Source organism: Rhinolophus ferrumequinum, chromosome 12 (genome assembly GCF_004115265.2).
Source record: "Rhinolophus ferrumequinum isolate MPI-CBG mRhiFer1 chromosome 12, mRhiFer1_v1.p, whole genome shotgun sequence".
Taxonomy (NCBI): Eukaryota; Metazoa; Chordata; class Mammalia; order Chiroptera; family Rhinolophidae; genus Rhinolophus; species Rhinolophus ferrumequinum.
The window spans coordinates 63,969,066-63,984,178 of record NC_046295.1 but is presented as its reverse complement, the minus strand read 5'-3'; positions in this window follow the sequence as shown (position 1 = coordinate 63,984,178).

Here is a 15,113-nt window from a genome sequence, read left to right as displayed (position 1 = left end):
GGGATTCTCGTCATTGGGACTCATCTCCACAGCATTTCTAAGTTTGGATAAACAGTGTTAGAAAGTCACATGGAATACAATTAATTTTCTAGGATCAACATGGACTTGAAACTTTCATAAATTTAACTTTATTTCATTTGATGTTCACTTGTCACAAACCAAGCACACATACTTATTCCAAAATAGAAGTCTCTATTAAATGTAACGTTGCAAGATTGTAAGGACACTCTCAATTAATTTACACACAATTGCAGGAAGTCTCAAAATTAAAATCTTTCCCTTCAAAGTGGAGAAAGAAATGCTTGAATGCATATGTATTTAAAAAAATAAAATTACAGTTTCAAAAGCTAACTCAGGGCAGCCGGATGGCTCAGTTGGTTAGAGCGCAAGCTCTCAACAACAAGGTTGCCAGTTCGATTCCTGCATGGGATGGTGGGCTGCGCCCCCTGCAACTAAAGATCGAAAACGGCAACTGGACTTGGAGCTGAGCTGTGCCCTCCACAACTAGATTGAAGGACAACCACTTGGAGCTGATGGGCCCTGGAGAAACACACTGTTCCCCAATATTCCCCAATAAATAAAAATTTAAAAAAATAAATAAAAATGAAAAGCTAAGTCAACTTGAGTATGGTAGTGACTTTAAAGATACAACACCAAAAGTACGATCCATGAAAGAAATAATTGATAAGCTGTACTTCACTAAAATTTAAAAACTTCTGCTTTGCAAGAGACAATGCCAAGAAATTAGGAAGACAAGCCATAAACTGGAAGAAAATATTTGCAAAAGACACATCTGATAAAGGACAGTTATTTAAAATATACAAAGAACTCCTAAAACTCAACAATGAGGAAAAAAACCTGAATAAAAGTGGGTCAAAGACTTTAACCGACACCTCACCAAAGAAGGTATATAGATGGCAAATAAACATATAAAAAGATGCTCCAGATCATATATCATCAGGGAAATGCAAATTAAAACAACAATGACACATGACCTATTAAAATGGCCAAAATCTGGAACCCTGACAACACCAAATGCTGGTAAGGATATGGAGTAACAGGAATTCTCATTCATTGCTGGTGGGAATGCAAAGTGGTACAATCACTTTGGAATATTTTGGCGTTTTCTAATAAAACTAAACATACACTTATCATATGATCCAGCAATCACACTCTGGTATTTACCCAAAGAAGCAGAAACTTTATGTCCACACTCAAACCTACATAGGTTATAGCAGCTTTACTCATAATTGCCAAATCTTGGAAGCACCAAGTTGTCCTTCAGTAAGTGAATGGATAAACTGTGGTACATACAGACAACGGAATATTATTCAATGCTAAAAAGCAATGAATTATCAAGCCATGAAAAGATATGGAGGAACATTAAAGGATGTTACGAAATGAAAGAAGCCAATCTGAAAAGTCTACATACTGTACAACTCCAACTATATGACATTGTGGAAAAGGCAAAACTATGGGGACAGTAAAAAGATAAGTGGTTGCCAGGGATTGGGGGGAGAGAGGGGTGAATAGGCGGAGCACAGAGAATTTTTAGGGCAGTAAAAATATTCCATATGATACTATAATGATGGATACATGTCATTCATTTGCCCAAACAAATAGAATGTGAAACACCAAGAATGAACCAAGGTGAATGAACCAAGTTGAATGATGGTGAATGAACCATCATTACACCAAGAATGATGTAAACTATGGACTTCGGTGATTGTGATGCGTCAAAACAGATTCATAAACTGTAACACATGTACCACTCTGTTGGGGATATTAACAATGGGGAGGCTATGCATGTGTGGAGGTAAGGGGCATATGGGGAACCTCTGTAGCTTCCCCTCGATTTTGCTTTGAACTTAAAACTGCTCTAAAAAAAGTTTTTAAAAAAAAAAAAACCACTAAGGCCATGCTTTGTAATTCTTTGTGTTCCCATAATGCCTTGTACATAATTAGCATTTAATAAATATTTTTGATTGATGAATAAATTGACTAATCTGCCAAGTGAATATACTAAAATAATTTGAAGTTGATTGGATTTGTCCACCTATCCATTGGCAAAACCATAAAGATAAGAAACTGCTCTAACCATAAATTTTAGCCTAATGCATACACACTGTCCAACTAAAACAGTAAGGTTGTCATAATCCATGCTCCCTGATAACTGACATTTGTACTACTATGCTAGATGACTACTGATGGGTCTGACCAAAAGTCATAAACCAGTGTAGATGTATCTATACCCTCCATTTACCTAAAATGAGACAAGACCTCTTATTATAATTTCTGGGTACAAGACTTTTTAAAAGGTCTTTCCATTCAAATTCAGTATACTTTCTTCATACTTTTACTGACTTCCTTGGCCTCAAAATTGATTTGTATTAAATGAGCAAAATTTATACCTACCCACCCACAAATCAATAATTGAAAAACAATCATTCTATATCTGATCTTGGGATATTGTAGTATTTTAAAGTTATCTATACCTATATGGCAAGGAATTGGTACACAAGATCCTTTTAAAAATTAAAGGATATTATAAAACTGGGGGGCAGAAAGCTAACTCAAAACCATCATTTCTCAAAACTTCCTTTTGGTAGTATCTGTTAGCCCAGAGGTCTGCAAGCATGAGTGAAGCGGTTTATGCAACTTAAACACCACAAATTTCATTGCCAACCCAATTTTTCAATTTTGTCAGACTTGTGTGAATTTAACCTCTCTTCTGCTTTCTTATGATATATTGTTGTCACGCAGCAGCCTAACCGTCTGTCCACTCGTGCCTCTCTCTAAAGAAAGAAGAGTCTGTGATACTGATCCTTTCAGGGACTTTGCTTCACCTTTGGGCTTATACTCATGTCTCTCTGTTTGGCCCCCAAAAGATGGTTGGTCAGCCAATGACGGGTAAGATTCCTCACGGAAGGAAGGAACAACCCAAGCCAGGCGCAACCACACGGGGACCACCAGGAGAACTCACAGGGTCAATAGATGTGGGCACAGCCCCCCACTCTCCCCCGGCTAAGGAGAGCTTCTGCCTATGTGGCTATATTCCTTCCCACAACCTGCTTGGGAAGTGAGTCAATGATGTGATAACATCAGTTCTCCTTCCATTCTTATCAATAAGTTTCAGTATAAAGGATTTGTCCCTGGGGAGGCACATACCATAATTGTTAAGACATCCTGGGACTTTCTATTCCGGCTGTTTGCAGGCAAGGGTGATTAGTTTGAACCAGTTTTCTGGTATGGTGTATGAGACTCACAGACTGTAGAAAAAACAATACTACTTCCTTGTATGTACATCAATAAAAGCCATAAGGTGGCCCAATTCGGGGCTCACAGTCCTTTGAGGCTGGGAGACCTTTGTCCCCCTGTTTCACAACTTTCCTGATTTCTGTTTCTTTCTTAAGCCTTCGCCACCCTTCTCCTTCTCTCACTGCCCGTGTTGCGCTGGTTGCGACAATATTTAGCTACTTTCTTTTAAGAGTTAAAATGTTTATTCCTTACCTCCTCTATCAGCATCCACTTGAAGAATGGGGGCTGGGGAGTTCTAATGTATTAGCTCCAGTTTTGTTTTGTTTTTTTTTATATCCACTTACCCTTCACCGTTCAGCCCACTCTGTCACTTCTGTGGAGAAACCCATTTCACAATTCTCCCACTCCTCTGGCATTCTTATTTAGGGGAAGCAGAAAAATCACACAATTCACACAGCCACTCCTACTGGGTTTATATTCTGGACTTCCTAGGTTATCAGGGAATATCCTAGACCTGCTAGGTCATCAGGGACACAGAAGCCAGCTGCTTACTTGCTCACCACCAAAGAGATACAGATTAAGTCTTGTTTAGCAGAGGTTCTGGAGAGAACTCATCCTGGCTCCTGTATCTTTGCAACTGGTTCCAACAGAGGGAGCAAAGACTATGCCAGTTCCAAAATTGTCCTCCAGAAGGTGCTACCCACTCCTGCACAGTCTGTTAATCAATGTCTGTGGCTAAATTCCACAATTTACGATGATTTCAATTTTTCTTTGCCTTTCCTCTGAATTAATGAATAAAGCACTTTTTCAAAGCCAAGCACTAAAGAAGAGAAAATAAACCTATCTGGTTGGTTTCATACACAAAAGGGGAAAGCTAAACATAGCTCCAATGCCCACTCCCCTGGCATGCTTCATAACAAGATGGTGATTAAGAGGATTTTGAGCCAAACATACAATTTAAACACTGGTGTTTGGCTCCGTTTCTTTTCTTTTTTTATTTTAAGATTTTTATTAAAAATATAACTAACATACAATATTATATTAGCATCAGGGGTACATCATAGTTTATTCAACATTTATATACCTAAAGAAGTGATCACCATGATAAGTCCAGCCACCATCTGACACTGTACCACGCTATCACAATATTATTGACTATATTCCCCATGCTGCACATTACATCCCCATGACTTATTTGTTTTATATATGGAAATTTGGACCTATTTCCCTTCAGCTTCCCTCCCTTATTTTAATTTTTCAATTACAATTGACATTCAATATTATTTTATATCAATTTCAGGTATAAAGCATAATGGTTAGACATTTATATAATTTCAGAAGTGATCCCCCTGACTAGTCTAGTGTTCAATTCGCACCAGGCATTGTTATTACTGTATCATTGACTATATTCCCTATGCTTTACGTTACATCCCCATGACTATTTTGTAACTACCAATTTGTATTTCTTAATCCCGTTACCTTTTTCAACCTGCCCCCCAACCACCTCGTCTATCACCCCAACAAATCTAGTCCCCATCTGATACCATACATAGTTATCACAATATTACTGACTATGTGAGGCTGACAATTATGTTCACAAACTTCCCACTGTGCACTTACATTGGCAGCACTGTACAATCATCTCAGTAAGGTTTCATAACCTTGGTATATCAGCTGTGTTCATGTCAACGTGTGGCGGTGTCTTGCTGAGTGGCATTCACTATTGTTGTTGCATGTTTTTATGTGCCATTACAAGAATGTCTGAGCTTGAATTAGAGCAAGGAACATACATTAAATTTCTTGTTAAGCTTGGCAAGAGTGGAAGCGAAATCAGGAACATGTTAGTCCAAGTTTATGGGGATAATGCTATGAAGAAAATGGCAGTGTACAAATGGATTAAACATTTTTTTGAGGGTAGAGAACACATCACTGATCAAGAGAGGTCAGGGCGGATAGTAACCAGCAGAACTGACAAAAACATTGCAAAAATTCATCGAATTGTGCATCAAAATCATTGGCTGACTGTGAGAAGCATAGCAGATCAGGTAAACATCAATAGAGAAACAATTAGGGAAATCTTAACTGAAAATCTTGGCATGAGAAAGGTGTGTGCAAAAATGGTTCTGAAGGAGCTCACCAATGAACAAAAACAGAGGAGAGTCGAAGTTTGCCAAGACCTTTTGGAGAGGCAAGACGATGTTTTGGGCCATGTTACCACTGGTGATGAAACATGGCTGTACCAATATGACCGTGACACAAAGCGTCAAAGTGCACAATGGAAGTCAGCCAATTCTCCACAACCAAAAAAGTTCCATAAGTCCAAATAAACTGTCAAAACGATGTTGCTAACCTTTTTTGGTATCAGAGGGATTATTCATTATGAATTTGTACCAACTGAACAAACAGTTAACCAAGTTTACTATTTGGACATGCTGAAAAGACTGAGTGAAAAAGAGAAAACAACCTGAACTTTTCGCCAACAATTCATGGCTCTTGCATCATGACAATGCACCAGCTCACATAGCACTGTCTGTGAGGGAGTTTTTAGCTAGTAAACAAATAACTGTATTGGAACACCCTCCCTTCTCAACCTGATCTGGCCCACAGTGACTTCTTTCGACTGTCGAGTCCTGCACCACATGAGCTGGGGAAAGCGAGAAGAGCAGCGCAGGGTTAAGAAAGACAGTAGCCAAGAATAGAGTGCAAGCGGGGCCAAGGGACTCAAGCCTTAAGGACTGAGCCCCAAATCGGGCCAATGTATAGCTTTTATTGGTTAACAGATGAGGAAGTAAAGCTTGTTAATCTCAAGATCTGTGATTATGTGCCTGCTTGCTGTCTTATCGAAAGTCCCCATTGTGCTCTAGCATGTACTGTGCCTTCACACACACACTTAACTCCAGGGGATCCATTAAAGGGGAGGGACTGATATTATTCCATTGGATGTCTCAGTTTGCTGAGACATCCCCTCAAGGGAGCTTTATCGATATCTTTCCATCGAGCCTCAGTTTGCTGACGCACTCCCTTGTGAAATCCTGGGAAAAGCACGGGGGAACAAACGGTTTCCCAGCTGTAAGACAGCACCTGACGATAAAGGAAATACTGAAAGGAAGACATTTTGATGACATTCAGGACATCAAGGGTAATACGATGTCAGCTCTGAGGGCCATTCCAGGAAAAGAGTTCCAAAATTGCTTTGCAGGGTGGACTAGGTGCTGGCATCGGTGCATAGCTTCCCAAGGGGAGTACTTCAAAAGGTGACTGCAGTGATATTCAGCAATGAGGTGTGTAGCACTTTTTCTAGGATGAGTTCGCAAACTTAATTGTCAGATCTCGTATTCTTTATGCTATACTCTACATTCCCATAACTACTTTGTAACAACCAATTTGTACTTCTTAATCCCTTCCCCTTTTTTCACCCACACCCACAAACTTCCTCCCATCTGGCAACCATCAAAATGTTCTCTGTATTGAAGAGTCTGTTTCTGTTGTATTTGTTTATTTTGTTCTTTAGATTCCAGATGTAAGTGAAATCTCATTGCATCTGTCTTTCTCTGTCTGATACACTCCACTCAGCACAAACCCTCCAGATTCACCCAATGCTGCCGCAGATGGCAAGAACCCATTCCCTTCCCTGGCCAAGCAATATTCCATTGTATATATGTACCACCTCCTCTTTATTCGTTCTTCCGTCACCAGACACCCCGGCTGCCTCCACATCTTGGCCATTGTAAATGATGCTGCAATGAACACATGGATACACACATCACCTTGAAGTAGCATTTTGGATTTCTTCGGATAAATACCTTGAAGTGGGATTACTGGGTCCTTCATTATCTCTTCTTATAGCCTTTGCTTTAAAGTCTATTTTGTCTGGTTTAAGTATTGATACCCTCACTTTTTTGTTTTTTTCTTTTCTATTTTTCATGAAATATCTTTTTCCATCCCTTTACTTTCTGTCCGTGTGCGTCTTTTAATCTGAAGTGAGTCTCTGGTAGGCAGCATATGTAAGGTCTTATTTTCTTATCCATTCAACCCTCCTATTATCTTTTGAGTGGAGCATTTAATTCATTTACATTGAAAGTAATTGTTGTTAGATATGTATCCATTACCATTTTATTATTCATAATTTTGCACAGTTACTGTCTGCTGCTTGCTGCAAGAAAGCCAACACTTGAGAGGCGAGGTTGGTGGAAATAAAAGTAGGTTTTATTCCAAAATGCCAGCAGTAAGGGAAAACAGTGGACTCCCTCTCACAAGACTGCCTTCCTCTCTCAATATTTCCAAAAGGTTTTATAGACACACAAGGAGGAGGAGCAAAACAAAGAAAGGAGAAGTTAGCTAGGCAACTTCAGGAAAAGTTACTTCCTAGAGGCTATTCTGCCCCAGGGTCAGGAGTGGACTCCATACAGATGCAAAAGGCCCTCCCAAGTTACTGGGCCAGGTGTACACACTGGTTGAAGTAAACAGACCCATTGGAACTGGTTTGTATAGTTAATGCACAGTAAACAGAGTCATCTAGGTTTGTGGGGAGAAGAGGGAAGTAAAGAAAAGAAAGGAAAAAAACTTTCAAAAAGTCCCAAGCCAAACCACTGTCAAATCAAATTACATCAGAGGTCACTGTTACAACTCTACTAATTAACATAGTACCCACTCGAGTGTCATGATCCAGAGCATGGGAAAGAGATATAAATTTGGGAGTGTTTAGTCCACAAATTGTTTTGGTCTTTTTATTTGCAGTGGAAAGCATTCTAATTGACAAAGAAGAGGTTGATTATTCAGAAGAAAAGAAATAATCCAAGTAGCCTAAGAAGGTTAGAAGAGATGTGATCTGAATACATTAACCTTTGGTGGGAGGAGAGATGCTTCCTCCATCATCGCAGGGAGGTAAGAGAAGCTGGATCAGATGCAAATAAGTTTGTAACTTTGACCATGAAAAGATAAGGTCTCTGGTCTATGGACTTTTATTCTCAATAAGATAAGATTATCTCTTGAGGGCCTAGGTTTGAGAACAGAAGTGAGAGTATAAAATTGTTATCACATTGTGTGAGAAGGCAAATATATTGGAAAATTACTGGGAAGCTAGGCCCTGTTGAGTATGCCTATATTTGTTTATGATGATTAAAATAAAACCAGCCAGTCTGGTTGTGTGATTTTTCTCCAGCAATGCTCAGCTGCTCATGGGAAGACATGGGAAAAGCATGAGTTGGTTTTATTTAGTGTTAGGATTCTACCAAGGTAACCGATGGAAGAAGACAAAAGCAAGGAAGCTGAAGGCATTTGCCAGGGAGTGATAATAATGAAGCAGCTTGGAATCTTATCAGAAATTAAATTGGACTAAAATGCATACTATTGGACTAAAACGCATACTATGATAATGATAATGAAAGTCCAGACAGTCAAACCCAGAGAAAAAAGTGCGCATAAATAAAAGACCCATAGATTATTAAAATTGAGATTTGTGCTCTGCCAACTCTGCCAATCCCTCATACTTAGTTCCTTTCACGACAAGAGGCTTTTCGTGAAGCCTGAGAAATGCAGTGAGAGCATTAGCAAGCACCAGCATTGTATTTTGGCCTCACCCAAAACAAGCATGCTCCAAAGTGTCAAGGCAGAAGCCTCAATTTCTGCCATGGAAACCCAACCAAGAGGTGTGTCCTCTCCCAAGCCTTCCAGAAAGCTCAAAGAATATAGACCACTTTCTTACTGACTCACTTTTTCCTGGCCAAAAGCATCTAGCTGGGCTTGTAGTACTCTAGCAGTGGGAATGGGACTTATTATTAAACCCCACTTCTAAACAAACAGAATTTGGAGGGCCAACATGAGGTTGTGGGATACTGGTAGAATGAGAGGGTCTCATGGCTGTGTGGAGGTGAGGAGATGCAAAGGTTTGGAATTGCGTGGAGCAGACAATTTAGCATCAGGGAGATGATAACCTGGTACAAGGTAATGAGATAGCAAGGAGAGACTCCAGAACAGATTCCATGGCTTCAGAATGCCAGGCAGGAGCTGGGAGACATTTCCTGAGATGATGGAGTATAGCCCACAATGATGTGTGAAGAGGAAAGTGTTAGTGGCCACCAGGTCATTTAGATGACATACATGTACACAAACATACAGCATCTTCATACCCAGATGACCATTAACAAAGCAGAACTAGTATTTTTCTGGGTTCCCCACATAGAAAACTTTAACACAATACTTCTCAAACTGCATCTGAATCACCTAGGGATCTTGTTTAACCAGTAGGTATGAAGTGGGACCTGAGGTTCTGCATGTCTAACAAGCTCACAGCTGGCGCAGATGCTGCTTGTCCAGGTACCACACTTGGAGGAGTAAAGCTTTAAAGCACTTAAGGGTGATCCATTCCCACAACACAACCATTCCTCTGTGTACTGGGACTTGCCATGAGTCCAACTTCTCCTGAATAACATTTTCTTCTTATCCATTCTGTGCCCTCATTGAACTTGTCATAACAAAGAATGGTAAAAGAGTAGATACCCTCATCCTCACCCCACTTCGGCCCGAATTGGTTAGAAAAGGGAGGTGTGCCCAGGGAACTGCCTGAAGGAGCTGTGGCTTTTCTTAGAGGGACATCCACCAACCCCAAGTAACCTACAGGGAGAATCACCACTAGACCCACCAAAACCTAGCAGAAGCTTGAGGGAAGGGGGTGGATTTGTGAAAAGCAGTGTGGAAAGTGGAACTAGAGGGCAAATGGAGAAAATCAAACATGTCAGCAGTTTCTGTCTCTCCTTGAAAGTTAATATTTTCAATTACTCATGCTTCTCACAGAGGGCGTTGTTCCCTCTATTAATCCCGATAAACCTTTATTTGTATAGCCCTTTGAGGTTAGAAATTGTTTTCACATACATTGTGTCACAACTCTGTCAGGTACCTGACAGAGTTGTGACACAATGTACTGTTCATTGAAGCAAGTGACCCTGTAAAAGGATGTGACTTACCCAAAGGTACAAAGCAGGTAAGAGGCCAAGTCAGCATTCGAATCCAGTTCTGGTCTTCCTACCACATATACAAATACCTATTGGTCTTTCTGCAGTCGTTAATGAGAAAAGTAAACATTATTTTCACATACTCACAATTTAAAATAAGCAAATTAAGAAGGCGTGGGTGGTTTACAAAATAAAAGTTTTGGTTAATGTTTGCCTGATTCACTCCCTAACTGATTTTCTTTCTTAGAAAATTGCCAAGTCATAGGTTGCTTCAGAGATCTTGCCTGAGCTTGCTAGAACTGTAGTCTCCCAATTTAAATTCACCTTCCTTTATTTCAGCAAATGCTTAATCATGAAAATACTGCACCTACTTATCTTATTTTTAATGTTATAATACGAAAACAACAAATTGCTATTGTACAATTTACTAATTCTATATCACTAGTAACTTTAATCTGAATAACATGAGCATTCTAAAAATAATTTGCCTGCACCCAAAATTCTTTTGATTTGAAACAAACTAAAGAAGCTTTGGGACAGTTTTTATTCTGTGATAATGAGAAGCTAGGGCAGACTGACATGTCTCTGTATCCTGTCTTCTCATCTTCCAAAATTTGGGGTAACTTTATTTTTTCCTTCCTCTTTTTGACTCCTTCTCTCTCCCTTCCTTTTTTCCTTCCTTCCTTCCTTCCTTCCTTCCTTCCTTCCTTCCTTCCTTCCTTCCTTCCTTCCTTCCTTCTTTTCTTCTTTCCTTTCTTTTCTTATACTTTCTCTGGTGACCAGTTTTCCTATGAACCAGGTGCACACATCAAACTATATAATAGTAATAATCTATGAGTATAATCGCTATATTCTAGTTATTTGAATGGACAAAACAACAGAATATTATGCAGCCTTAAAAAAAAGAAGGAACCTTAAATTTATACGGAACCATAAAAGACCCCGGATAGCCTCGGCAATCTTGAGAAATAAGAACAAAGTGGGAGGTATAACGATACCTGACACCAAATTATACTACAAGGTTATAGTAATCAAAACAGCACAGTACTGGCATAAAAACAGACACATATATCAATGGAACAGAATAGAGATCCCAGAAATAAATCCATGCCTATATGGCCAATTAATCTACAACAATGGAAGCAAGAATTTACGGTGGGGTAAAGACAGTCTATTCAATAAATGGTAATGGAAAACCTGGACAGACACATGCAAAAAAATGAAGCTGGACCACCTCCTTACACCATATACAAGAATACATTCAAAATGGGTTAAAGACTTAAATGTAAGATCTGAAACCATAAAACTCCTGGAAGAAAATATAGGAAGAAACTTTACAGACATTACCTGGAGTAAGATTTTTATTGATATATTCTCTCAGGCAAGGGAAGTAAGAGAAAAAAATAAACATGTGGGATTACATCAAACTAAAAAGCTTTTTCACAGCAAAGGAAACCATCAATAAAACAAAAAGGGATCCTACTGAATGGGAAAACATATTTGACAATGATATATCCGATAAGGGGTTAATATAAAAAATTTATTAAAAAAAACTCACTCAACTCAACTCCAAAAAAGCAAACAACCCAGTTAAAAAATGGGCAGAGAACATGAAGAGACATTTTTCTAAAGAGGACATACAGATGGCAAACATATGAAAATATGCTCAACCTTACTAATCATTAGAGAAATGCAAATAAAAACCACAATGAGATACCACCTCACCTCAGTCAAAATGGCTATCATCAATAAATCAATAAACAACAAGTGCTGGTGAGGATGTGGAGAAAAGGGAACCCTTGTGCACTGTTGGTGGGATTGCAGATTGGTGCAGCCACTATGGAAAACAGTATGGCAGTATCTCAAAAAAATGAAAATAGAACTACCTTACGACCCAGCAGTTCCATTCCTAGGTATCTATCCAGAGAAATCCAAAACTCTAATTAGAAAAAATTTATGCACCCCAATGTTTATTGCAGCACTATACACAATAGCCAAGACATGGAAACAACTGAAATGCCCATTGGGAGATGACTAGATTAAGAAAATGTGGTACATTTATACAATGGAGTATTACACAGCCATAAAGAAGAATGAAATCTTACCATTTGCAACAATATAGATGGACCTAGAGAATATTATGTTAAGTGAAATAAGTCAGAGAAAGACAAATACCATATGATCTCACTTATATGTGGAATCTAAAGAAAAGAATAAGTGAATGAACCAATCAGAAGCAGTCTCAGAGATATAGAGGAAAAACTGAGGCTTGCTAGATGGGAGGGGAGTGGGGATAAGGGGGAAGGTGAGGGGATTAGAAAGCACAGTCGGTAACCACGAGATTGCCATGGGGATACGAAAGTCAATTTGGGGAATGTAGTCAATAATGTTGTAAAGATTTTGTAGGGTATCCGATGGACACGTGTCCCATTAGGGAGACCACCTCAGGGATGATGTAGATGCCTGATCACTGCACTGTACACCTGAAGCTGAAGCTGAACAATAATGAATGTCAACTACAATTATATATATATATATATACATATATATATATGGTTTCAAGAAGCCATATATATATATGGTTTCAAGAACCACATATATATATATGGTTTCAAGAAGCGGACTACAGCATTAGGAATAGAGACAGTGGAAATGTAATGTCTGTATGCGATGTCAGAGGAGTAGTAGATGGGGGGAGGGGGATTATCACTGTGTGAGGGATATAAATGATAAATGTCTATTACATTGTTTTGTACACCTGAAACTAATAAAAATAAAATAAAATAAAAAATAAAATAAAAAAGAAGGAAATCCGGTCACATGCTACAACACGGATGAAACTTGAGAACATTATGCTAAGCGAAATAAACTAGTCACAAAAAAGACAAATACTGAATGATTCCCCTTACTCACAGAAATAGAAGTAAAATTGGGTTGCCAGGGGTTGAGAGAAGAGAATGGGAAGTTGTTCACTGGATATGGAGTTTCAGTTTTGCAAGATGAAAAAGTTCAAGAGATCTGTTGCACAATAATGTGAATACTTGAGTTGTACACTTAAAATGGTGAATTTTATGTTATGTGTTTTTCACCACAACTTTTTTAAAATGTAAAAACCATTCTTAGTTTTCAGGCTATACAAAAACAGATAGTAGGCTGGATTTGACCAGAGGGTCACAAATAGTTTGCCAACTCCTCATGTAATCTATAGTCCACATTCAAATTTCACCACATGTTTCAATCATACCCTTTGTAACTATCCTCTCTACCCCAGTTCATTCCAGGCTCATGCACTGCCTTTAGTTTTCATGTCTCTGTAGTCTCTAATCTAGAACAGTTCCTCAGTCTTTCCTTGACTTACATGATGCTTTTGAAGATTACAAGCTACTTATTTTCTAGAAGGTCCTTCAATTTGAGTTTTTCTGATATATCCTTGTGATTAAATCCAGGTTATGCATTTCTGTCAGGATAACACATAATTGATGTTGTGTCCTTTTCAATGCATAATATCAGAAAACACAAGATAATATCTGTTTCATTACTGATGATGTTGACTTTAACCATTCGTTAGTCAGGTTTTTCCACTGTAAAGTTACCTTTTTTTTCCCCTTTAATAAATAATTTGTGAGGAGATACTTTTAGAGTTATTCTGTTCCTCATCAAACTTTCACCTACTTATTTTAGCTTCCATGATTTTTGCCTGAATCAATTATTAATCTGATGGGTGCAAAATGGTGACATTCTAATTCTATCATTCCATCTACATTTATTAGTTGACATTCTAATTAAGGAAGATCTTTTCCTTCTCTCTACACTTGTGAACTCACGGTAACTTATTTTATGGGTGATAAAATTTGTTGACTCCATTAACATACTAATTGTTGTTAATGTATGGATGCTAATATGTTAATTTTATTACTCATTTTGGTGTTCAAATTGTCTTAGATTTGGTCAACGGAAACTCCTTTAAGATGGCTTGCCTGTGTCCTTTTGACATTCCCCTATCTTTTTTTGTGCCCCATCATACTTTATAAACTTTCTTACATACTAAAAGATGTTTCAGGTTCATCTTGTATTTTCTCTGTTCCAGTCTCAGCTCCAGCCATCATGAGGTAGAAAAATGTCCTGCCATAGAACTACATCAGACACTAGCAAAGTGGATAGGAGGGTGGGGGGATAGACTGAGAGGGGAAGCCAGGATGAGAAGGGAACATTCCAAGACATTCAGCATATTTGTGTGTCAGAAATAACATGACTGATAAGTAGTTTACAGATATCCCATAAATATGACCTTTCCTAAATTTGTTTTTCTCTATAAGAGGAATCCATCGCACCTGTATTGGTAGGTAAAATGGAACAATGAAAAGTACAGGGCTCTAGAGCATGTTAATTCAGATTCAAATCTCAACACTGCTTCTAAGTAGCTATGTGATCTTGTCTACGTTTTTTGCTTTTTTTTTTTTTTGTTTTTACCTCTTAGAACTTCAGTTTCCTGAGGCTTTGAGGAAGATAATAATAATATGTGTTTCCCTGGATTGTTATGATTAATTGCAGATGTTCCCCTTAAATCCACTCCACATGTACCAAGTGGAAATTCTCACCCCACAGGCTTTTCTCTTCTTCTACTGCCATCTGTAGTCAGTGGCTTTCTTCTCCATGGGCACATAATATTTGGTGCACCACCAGGCAGCACCTCCACATTCCAGGCAGGAATGTTGTAGGAATATTTCTCTGAGAGTCCCCACACGATGTAGGGGAATTTTGGGTCTCACGGGATCATGTCTCGTGAGACCAAAGAATGGAAACACGGACCCAGGAGAGGCAAAAAGTTTTAAAAAGAGGATAGTTTATTGAAAGCAAAGGATCAGAGCTCCTGAGAGGTAGGGGTCCCAAATGTGGGTGCCCTGT